This window comes from Myotis brandtii, unplaced genomic scaffold, assembly GCF_000412655.1.
Source record: "Myotis brandtii unplaced genomic scaffold, ASM41265v1 scaffold321, whole genome shotgun sequence".
Taxonomy (NCBI): Eukaryota; Metazoa; Chordata; class Mammalia; order Chiroptera; family Vespertilionidae; genus Myotis; species Myotis brandtii.
This window is the reverse complement of record NW_005362314.1, coordinates 766,435-777,402: the sequence shown is the minus strand read 5'-3', so window position 1 is coordinate 777,402 and position 10,968 is coordinate 766,435.

The window sequence follows — 10,968 nt, the reverse complement described above, 5'->3', positions numbered from 1 at the left end:
TTTAGTTTCTCTCTGAAAATTTATTATTGGTGTATAAAAAAGCCATAGATTTTGGGTGCTGATTTTGTATCCTGCTACATTGCCAAATTCATTTATTAAATCTAGTAGTTTTTGGTGGAGTCTTTAGGGTTTTCTATGTACAATATCATGTCATCTGTGAATAATGAAAGTTTTACTTCCTCCTTTCCAATTTGGATGCCTTTAATTTCTTCTTCTTGTCTGATTGCTGTGGCTAGGACTTTCAGTGCTATGTTGAATAAGAGTAGTGAAAGCAGACATCCCTGTCTTGTTCCTGTTCTTAGGGGAAATGGTTTTAGATTTTGTACATTGAGTATGATGTTTGCTGTAGGTGTGTCATATATGGCCTTTATCATGTTAAGATATGCTCCCTCTATTCCCACTTTGCTGAGAGTTTTTATCAAAAATGAGTATTGGATTTTGTCGAATGCTATCTATGCATCTATTGATATGATCATGTGATTTTTGTCTTTCAATTTGTTTATGTGATGTATCACGTTTATTGATTTGCGAATATTGTACCAGCCTTGCATTCTGGGAATAAATCTCACTTGATCATGGTGTATGATCTTTTAAATATATTGCTTGATGTGATTTGCTAATATTTTGTTGAGGATTTTTGCATCTATGTTCATCAGGGATATTGGCCTGTAATTCTCTTTCTTTGTAGTGTCTTTATCTGGTTTTGGAATTAGGATCATGCTGGCCTCATAAAAAGAACTTGGAAGTATTCCTTTTTCTTGGATTTTCTGTAATAGTTTGAGGAGTGTAGGTGTTAGTTCTTGTTTGAATGTTTGATAAAATTCCCCTGTGAAGCCTTCTGGACCTGGGCTTTTATTTGGTGGGAGTTTTTTGGTTACTGCTTCTATTTCATCAGTTGTTATTGGCCTATTCAGGTTTTCTGATTCCTCCTGATACAGTTTTGGGAGATTATATTTTTCTAGGAATTTGTCTATTTCATCCACATTGTCCAGCTTGTTGGCATATAGTTGAGTTGTTCATAGTATTTTCTTACAACCATTTGTATTTCTGTGGTGTCAGTGGTTACTTCTCCACTTTGTTTCTGATTTTATTTATTTGGGTCCTCTTGAGAAGGCTAACCCCTTTTTTGTAAAACTACTGTTTGGAATTCTCTGCTATTCTTTAGACGGCCTCTTATTCTAAAAAATAACTTTGCTCTCTAGCCTGCTTGAATAATGAGGAAGATAAACTTAGCTGTCTAACCTTGTAGGCCAGAGACTAGATACGCCCAATGCCATGCCAGGTGCATTTTTTAATTGGATAGAACTGTGTAGTTTTCAAGGCCACCAGCGAGATAACCACTAAGCGCACATAGGGCTGGCTCTTTCATAAAAAGGGAAGTTCTGCTTGTAGCTCTGCTTAGAATTTGAATTCATTTTCTCTAAGCCCACCGCAGTGAATAAAGTGTAACTCCAAACTCTCTGAGCATTGCTTGGTTCTTCTCCGGTTTTTCTGTAACACTCTCTCTTTGTTTCTTTAAAATATATATATATATATATTTATTGATTTCAGAGAGGAAGGGAGAGGGAGAGAGATAGAAACCTCAATGAAAGAGAATCATTGATTGGCTGCCTCCTGCATGCCCCCTACTGGGGATTGAGCTTACAACCCGGGCATGTGCCTTTGATGAGAATCGAACCTGGGACCCTTCAGTCCACAGGCCAACGCTCTATCCACTGAGCCAAACCAGCTAGGGCTCTCTTTGTTTCTTGATGAGTCTGGCTGATGGTTTATCGATTTTATTTATCCTTTCAGAGAACCAGCTCTTGGTTTCATTGATTTTTTTGTATACTTTTTAGTCTCTATGTTATTTATTTCTGCTCTAATTTTTATTATTTCCTTCCCTCTACTTATTCTGGGATTTTCTTGTTGTTCTCTTTTTAGTTCTTTAAGTTGTAGGGTTAAATAGTATATTGCTGATTTTTCTTGTTTTTTGAGGTATTCCTGTAGTGCTATGAACTTTCTTCTCAGGATTGCTTTTGTTGTATCCCAGGGATTTTTGGTTGTTGTGTGTTCATTTTCATTTGTTTCTAAGGAAGTTTTTGATTTCTTTCTTGGTCTCCTTGGTAACCCATTCAATCCTATTTAATAAAAGCCTAATATGCAAATTGTCCCCTCCGGTGGTCGTTTGATCACTCGCTATGACATGCACTGACCAACAGGGGGTGATGTGGCACTGGCAGTGGGCAGCAGTGAAAGTGCTGCTGGCTCTGATGGGCCCCAACGACAGCGGGACAACAGCGGATTGGTGGAGCAGGTGAGCGGGTGGCAACAGGCTAAGTCGGATGCAAGCAGGGGCCTGATCACCCTGCAGATGGTGACCAGTGGCGGGGGGCGGGGCTGCCTCTGGCTCCAAGGCGCTGAGGGAGCCAGGCAAGGAGCCTGGCCCTGCTCAATTGCCCTACAGGCGGGATGGTGGAGCAGGTGAGGGGGCAGTGCCAGGCCACGGTGGGGTGCCAAGCAGGGGTGTGGGGCTGCAAGGCAGGAGATGCAAGGAGGGGCTGCGAGCCTGGGGTGCACACTGGGGCCCGATCCCTGCAGGTCACCCCAAGGGACTCCACCCATGCATGAATTTGTGCACTGAGCTTCTAGTGTTTAATAGCATGCTATTTATTCTCCATGTGTTTGAATGTTTTTGGGTGTTTTTTACAGTAGTTGATTTCTAATTTCACTCCACTGTGATCTGAGAAGATGCTTGATATGATTTCAATCTTTTTGAACTTGTAGAGACTTGTTTTGTGTCCTAACATGTGGTCTATCTTTGTGAATGATCCATGTGCACTTGGGAAGAATATATATTCTGCTGCTTTGGGGTGAAATGGTCTATAAATGTCAATTAAATCCAGCTGATCCAGTGTATCATTTAGAATCTCTGTTTCCTGGTTAAGTTTTTGTCTGGAAGATCTATCCAGTGAAGTCAGAGGGGTGTTCAAGTCCCCAACTATGACTGTATTGTTGTTGATCTCTTTGTTAAAATCTTCTAGAAGTTTTTTTTTATATATTTAGGTGCTCCTATGTTGGATGCATATATGTTTACTAGGGTTATATCCTCTTGTTGGATCAATCCCTTTAGTATTATGTAGTAATCTTTGTGATGGCTTTCATTTTAAAGTCTATTTTGTTGGATATGAGTATTGCTACTCCAGCTTTTTTTTCTTTTCCATTTTCATGGGAAATTTTTTTCCATCCCTCCACTCTCATCCACTGTGTGTCTTCTGTTTTGAGGTGGGTCTTTTGTAGACAGAATATAGCTGGGTCATGTTTTTGTATCCATTCAGCTACCCTATGTGTTTTGATTGGAGGATTTAGTAATCAATTTGCATTTAGGGTTATTATTGATAGGTACTTACTTATTGCCATTTTAATTCTGTATGCCTAGGTTTCTCTCTCTGTTTCTTCTTCTCACTACAGCAGTCCCTTTAGTATTTCTTGTAATGCTGGCTTGGTGGTGATGAACTCCTTTAGCCTTTTTTTTTTTTTTGACTGGGAAGCTCTTTATTTGAGTGTCTATTTTGAATGAGAGCCTTGCTGGATATAGTAAGCTTGGTGTCAGATCCTTGCTTTCCATTACCTTGAGTACTTCATGCCATTTCCTTCTGGCCTGTAGAGTTTCTGATGAGAAATCAGGTGTCAGCCTTATGGGAGTTCCTTTGTAGGTATCAGTTTTCTTTTCTCTTGCAGCCTTTAAGATTCTCCCTTTGTCTTTAATTTTTGGCATTTTAATTATGATGTGTCTGGGTGTGGGTCTGTTTGGGTTCTTCTTGCTTGGGGTTCTCTGTGCCTCTTGAACTTGTGGGACTGTTTCCTTTACCAGATTAAGGAAGTTTTCTGTCACTATTTCTTCAAACACTTTCACTATTCCTTTCTTCCTTTCTGCCTCTTCTGCCACACCTGCTATTCTAATATTGTTATGTTTCACATTGTCCCACAGCTTCCTTAAGCTGTCCTCATGTTTTTTAATTGTTTTTTCTTTTTGGTTTTTGATTGAGTGATATTTTCAACTCTGTCTTCTAATTCACTGATTTGATCCTCAGCTTCCCCTAATCTGCTGTGTATTCCTTCCAATGTGTTCTTTATTTGTGTTATGTCATTCTTTATCTCAGATTATGATTTTTTCATAGTTACTATATCTTTTTTTTCATGCTGTTGAGCACATTTACCATCATTACTCTGAACTCTGTTTCAGATAAATTTTTGATCTCTGCTTCATTTATCTCTTCATCAGGAGAATTCTAGTTATTTCATTTGGGGGTTATTTGTCTCCTTATTTGGCTGTCTTTTTGAGTTTGTGACTATGTATTAGGTAGATCTGCTATGCCTCTCAATCTCTAGTGCAGGACTGTGTTAAAGGCTGTTTCTGACTATTTAGATCAGGCAAAGACTCAAAGCCTGTAGAGACTGCCTCTGCCTACAGACTGATAGGATTCTGACTTGAATTCCCCCAGGCAATCATCCTCAGGTGTGGTGAGAGTTTTTTTCAACGGGGTGGGACAGTTGCTTCTGCCTGGAGGCTAATTGTTATTTTTAATTGCTTAAGTGGCCTCAGGGCAAGGCAACTTTTGACAAAAACTCTTAGCAAAGTGGGAATAGAGGGATCATAACTCAGCATAATAAAAGCTATATATGACAAACCTACAGTTAACATTATACTCAAAGGGCAGAAACTAAAACCATTTCCCTTAGGAACAGGCACAAGACAGGGATGTCTACTTTCAGCACTCTTATTCAAATTGTTCTGGAAATCCTAGCCACAGCAAATCATACATGAAGAAAACATAAAATGCATCCAAATTGGCAAGGAGGAGATAAAACTGTCATTATATGCAGATGACATGATATTGTACTAAATATTCTACCAAAAACTACTATATCTAATAATTGAATTTGGCAAAGTAGTAGGATACAAAATTAACATTCATAAATAGGTTGTATTTTTATACATCAATAATGAATTCTCAGAAAGAGAAACTATAAAAAAAAATTCCACTTACCACTGCAACAAAAAATTTAGATACCTAGGAGACTTTACTAAGGAGGAAAAAAGACCTGTACTCAGAAAACTAGAGGACATTGAAAAAAGAGATAAAGGAAGCTAAAAAAAAATGGAAGAATATACCATGTTCATGGATTGCTAAAATTAAGATAATTGAAATGTCCATACTACCCAAAGCAATCTATAGATTTGATGCAATCCCTATTAAAATACCAATGGCATATTTCACAGATCTAGAACAAATACTCCAAAAATTTGTATGGAACCAAAAAAGATCCCAAATAGCCACAGCAGTCCTAAGAAAGAAGAACAAAGTTGGAGGGATATCAAGTTATACTGCAAAGCCACTATAACCAAAATAGCCTCATACTAGCATAAGGAAAGGCCTATATATCAATGGAACAGAACAGAGAACTGAGAAATAGACCCAAGCCATTATGCTCAATTAATATTTTATGAAGGAGGCAAGGGCACTCAATGGAAGAAAGACAGTTTCTTTAATAAATGGTGTTGGGAAAATTGGACAGGTACATAAAAAAAAAGAAAAAGAAACTAGACCACCAACTTACACTATACAAAAGAATAAACTCAAAATGTATATTTTGTTTGCTGTGCAAAAGTTTTTTATTTTGTTGTAGTCCATTTGTTTATTTTCTTCTTAGTTTCCTTTGCCCTAGGACAGTAGTCAGCAAACTGCGGCTTGGCAAACCGAAGCTTGCGAGCCACATGTGGCTCTTTGGCCTCTTGAGTGTGGCTCTTCCACAAAATACCATGTGAGGGCGCGCACGTACAGTGCGATAGAAACTTCGTGGCCCATGCGCAGAAGTTGGTATTTTGTGGAAAAGCTGGTATTTTGTGGAAGAGCCACACTCAAGAGGCCAAAGAGCCACATGTGGCTCGCAAGCTTCGGTTTGCCAAGCCGCAGTTTGCTGACTACTGTCCTAGGGCAAAGGAAACTAAGAAGAAAATAAACAAATGGACTACAACAAAATAAAAAACTTTTGCACAGCAAACAAAAACATCTACACTAATAAAAGAGAAACATGCAAATTAACCATCACTCCACCACTCCGCTACACCCACAAACCATGCTCACCAGCCAATCAGGAGCAAGTATGCAAGTTAACCCAACCAAGATGGTGGCGGCCATGGAGCTGGAGCGAGCAGGAGGCTTAGGCTGCCCCTGGCAATGGAGGAAGCCAAACATCCCGCCTGCCCTGGCCGGCCCTGGGCTCCACTCAAGGCTACAAAGTTTCAATTATAGAAGATAAATAAATCCCAGATACCTGCTTCACTCCACTCAAGGAGGTGCTGAAAAAAAAAGAAAAAAAGGAGGGGCCTGGAGCTTGGGTCGCCAGGGGCCGTGGCCAGCCTGAAAACAGCCATAAGCCCCTCACCCAGGCTGGCCAGGCACCCCAGTGGGGACCCCCACCATGAAGGGGGTGTGGCCAGCCTGAAAACAGCCCTCAGCCCCTCACCCAGGCTGGCCACACCCCCCTGAGTGGGAACCCTCACCCCATGGGAGCGTGGCTGGCCTGCAAACCACCATAGGCCCCTCGCCCAGGCTGCCCCATGCCCCAAGAGAATCCCCACCCTGATCCAGGACACTCTTCAGGGCAAACCAGCCAGCCCCTACCCATGCACCAGGCCTCTATCTATACTAATAAAAGGGTAATATGCTAATTAGACTGGGAGACCTTCCAGGAGACCTTCCAGACGTTCTTCTGGACAAAGCCATGGTGGCTGGGCCGAGGTAGAAGCGGTTCCAAGGGGGGGGGGAAGTTGGGGGTGATTAGGCTGGGGGGGGGGGGGGCCATTGGGGGTAAGCAAACCAGCAGGGGGGCCAGTTGGGGGCAAGCAGGCTGTCAGTGGGGGTCAGTTGGAGGTGATCAGGACAGAAGGGGGCGGCAGTTTGGAGTGAGCAGGCCAGCAGGGGGGCAGTTGAGGGAGAGCAGAGTAGTGGGGAGGGAAGGTGGGGGTGAGCAGGCCAACAGGGGAGGTAGTTGGGGGTGAGCAGGCTTGCAGGGGAGGCAGTTGGGGGCAAGCACAATGGCACAGGGGCAGTTGGGGGTGATCAGGCTGGCGGGGGAGCAGCAAGCAGGCTGGCAGGCAGAGTGGTTAGGGGCAATCAGGCAGGCAGGCAGGCAAGTGAGCGGTTAGGAGCCAGCAGTCCCGGATTTCGAGAGGGATGTCCAACTGCCGGTTTAGGTCCGATCCCTGTAAACTGGCAGTAGGACATCCTTTGAGGGGTCCCAGATTGGAGAGGGTGCAGGCCGGGCTGAGGAACACCCTCCTCCCCCATGCATGAATTTTGTGCACAGGGCCACTAGTTCTATATAATAAAAGCCTAATATGCAAATTGTTTGACCGGGAGTTTGATCGCTCGCTATGATGTGTGCTGACCACCAGGGGGCGGCGCAGAACATGGTGGGCGTTAGAGATGCAGCACTGGCAGTGGGTGGCAGTGGAGGCGCTGCCAGCCCTGATGGGCCCCGACCAGAGCAGGACTGCGGCGGAATGGTGGAGCAGGTGAACGGGTAGTGCCAGGCCAAGGCAGGTGTGAGTGGGGGGCCGATCGTCCTGCAGACAATGACCAGTGGGGGGCAGGGCCACCACCCGGCTCCCAGGCACTGAGGGAGCCGGGCGGGGGTGGGGGGGTTCTGGCCCCGATCAACTGTCCCACAGGCGGGATGGTGGAGCAGGTGAGGGGGCGGCACCAGGCCACAGCGGGGTGCCAGGCAGGGCTGTGGGGCTGCAGGGATGGGGGCGCAAGCTGGGGCCCAATCCCCGCTGGCCACCCCAAGGGACCCCACCGGTGCACGAATTCGTGCACCAGGCCTCTAGTCAATAAAATAAAAAGGGAGCCCATTGTATGGGAGAACATATCATATTTGCCAATGATATCTGATAAGGTGTTAATATCCAAAATATATAAGGAACTCATACAACTTAACGAAAGGAAGACAAACAATCCAATTAAAAAGTGGTCAAAGGAACTAAATAGATCTCCAAAGTGGACATACAGATGGCCAAGAGACATATGAAAAAATGCTCAAAGTCACTAATCATCAGAGAGATGCTAATTAAAATGACAATGAGACCTCACACCCACCAGAATAGTTGCCATTAACAAATCGACAAATGACAAGTGATGGTGAGGATGTAGACAAAAGGGATCCCTAGTACACTACTGGTGGAACGCAGAATGGTGCAGTCATGGTGGAAAATAGTATGAAGTTTCCTCAAAAAATTAAAAATGGAACTCCCATTTGACCCAGTAATCCCATTTCTAGGAATATATTCCAAGAAATCAGAAACACCAATCAGAAAGGATATATGCACCCCTATGTTCATAGCAGCACAATTTACAATAGCTAAGATTTGGAAACAGCCTAAGTACCCATCAGCAGATGAGTGGATTTAAAAACTGTGGTATGCCCTCACCGGTTTGGCTCAGTGGATAGAATGTCAGCCTGTGGACTGAAGGGTCCCAGGTTCGATTCCGTTCAAGGGCATGTACTTGGTTGTGGGCACATCCCCAGTAGGGGTGTGCAGGAGGCAGCTGAATGATTTTTCTCTCTCGTCGATGTTTCTAACTCTCTATCTCTCTCCCTTCCTCTTTGTAAAAAATCAATAAAATATATTTAAAAAATAAAAGATTGCATACCAACTGTACTTAAATAAAAATAAATTTAAAAAATGTGGTACATCTACACAATGGAATACTACACTGCTATTAAAAAGCATGGATGGATCTGGAGAGCATTATGCTAAGCGAAATAAGCCAGTTGGAGAAGATAAATATCACATGATCTCACTCATTTGTGGAATATAATGAACAACATAAACTGATGAACAAAAATAGATCCAGAGACATAGAAGAATTGAACAGACCATCCAACCTCAGAGGGAAGGCAGAGAAGGGGGGGAGGTAAGAGATCAACCAAAGGACTTGTATGCATGCATATAGACATAACCCATGGACATAGACAGTAGAGGGGTGAGAGCATGTGTTGGGGGGTGGGAACATCTGGGGAGAGGTTCATGGGGGAAAAAGAAGACATATGTAATACTTTAAACAATAAAGAATTAAAAAAAAAACCTGAGGTACATATACACAATGGAATACTTTGCAGCAATAAAAAAAGAATCTCTTGCCCTTTGAGACAGCATGGAGGGACCTGGAGGGTATTATGCTAAGTGACATAAGCCAGTCAGAGAAAGATAAGTGTCACATGATCTCACTCATATGTGGAATTTAATTAACAAAATAAACTGATGAACAAAATAGATCCAAAGACATGGAAGCATGGAACAGACTGATGAATCTCAGAGGGAAGGAGGGGGTGAGTGGGTGGGTAGAGATTAACCAAAGACCTTATATGCATAACCCATGGACACAGATAAAAGTCTTGTGAAGGCCTGGTGGGGGGACAGGAGTGGGGTGGGGGGATCAATGTGGGGAAAAGGGGAACATTTGCAATACTTTCAACAATAAAGGTAAATTTTAAAAAATTATTTTTATTGTTGGTACTGTTACATGCACATTCCTTTTTTCACCTGACAATAAAATTTGGAAATTATTCCGAACGAATATCTATAGATCTGCCTCATTCTACTCTAGCACATGGTTATTACACAGTTTAATTCACTGCTATTCCCTTAATGGACACTTGAGTTATCTTGGATCCTTTGTTATCATTGGTGATGGTAAAATATATTCTAGATAATGTACTGTACATACCCTGTATACAGATATAAAAGTGTTTGTAGGAGAAATTCCTAGACATGGGCATTAATAGATTAACTGAAATATGCATTTTCAATCTTGACACATATTTTGCCTAAAAGCCCCTAAAGACAATGTATGTGAATGGCCATTTCTCTATACCATCACAAAAAGGAAATCGCCAAACTCTGATATTTGCTAGTCTGACAGGTGTTTTGTTATTTTATTATTATTACTAGGGGCCCAGTGCATGAATTCGTGCAACTGTGGGCCGTGAGGCTGTGGTGGGCACAGGGGCAGGTCTCAGCCCATCCTCTGCTCCCCTGCCTGGCCCCTCCCACTGCAGCTCCCAGTACCCTGTCTGCTAGCAGCCCTGCTCCTGCTGCTGCCCTCCCACGTGCTGATGGCACAGGCCCCTGCTCGCACTGCTGACGGTGTGGAGAGACTGGGGTTGGCGCTAGCAGCAGGTGCGAACGGGCCGGTGCCATCAGTGGGTGCGAGCAGCAGCTGCTGTCGTGATCGCCTCTCAGGAGCAGGGGGGGGGGGAGAAGCCCTCAGGGGCGATTGGGGCCAGCAGCCGCTGCTCACATCCACTGATGGTGCCGTGTGATTGGAGCCAGCGCCAGGCGCTGGCAGTGGGTACAAGCAGTGGCTCCGGCGCTGGCTGTGGGTGTGAGTGGGGCTGGCACCGGCAGTGGGTAAGATGGTGTCTCTGGCGCCGGCAATGGGTGCGAGTGGAGCCATCACGGGCAGGGGGTGCAAGAGGCGGCTGCCAGCCCCGATCGCCCCTCAGGAGCAGGGGGAGGTGGAGAAGCCCCGAGGGGCGATCAGGGCCGGCAGCCACTGCTCGCACCCACTACAGCCCCAAAAGATTGGGCCTGGCGCTGGGCACCAACAGCGGGTGCGAGCAGTGGCTCCAGTGCTGGCAGCGGATGTGAGTGGGGCCGGTGCTGGGAGCAGGTGTGAGTGCCTGGAGGGACCTCAGTATGTGGGAGCAAAAAATTTTCAGTAACCACCAGAGGCTCGCCTTGATGACAGCAACCGGTGCCCCGCCTTGGTCTGGCATCCCCGCTCACCTGCTCCCCTATCCTGCTGTGGCCGATGCCCGCCATGTTCTGCACATGCCCCCTGGTGGTCAGCGTACGTCATAGCGACCGGTTGTTTGGCTGTTCTGCTGTTTGGTCTATTTGCATATTAGGGTTATATA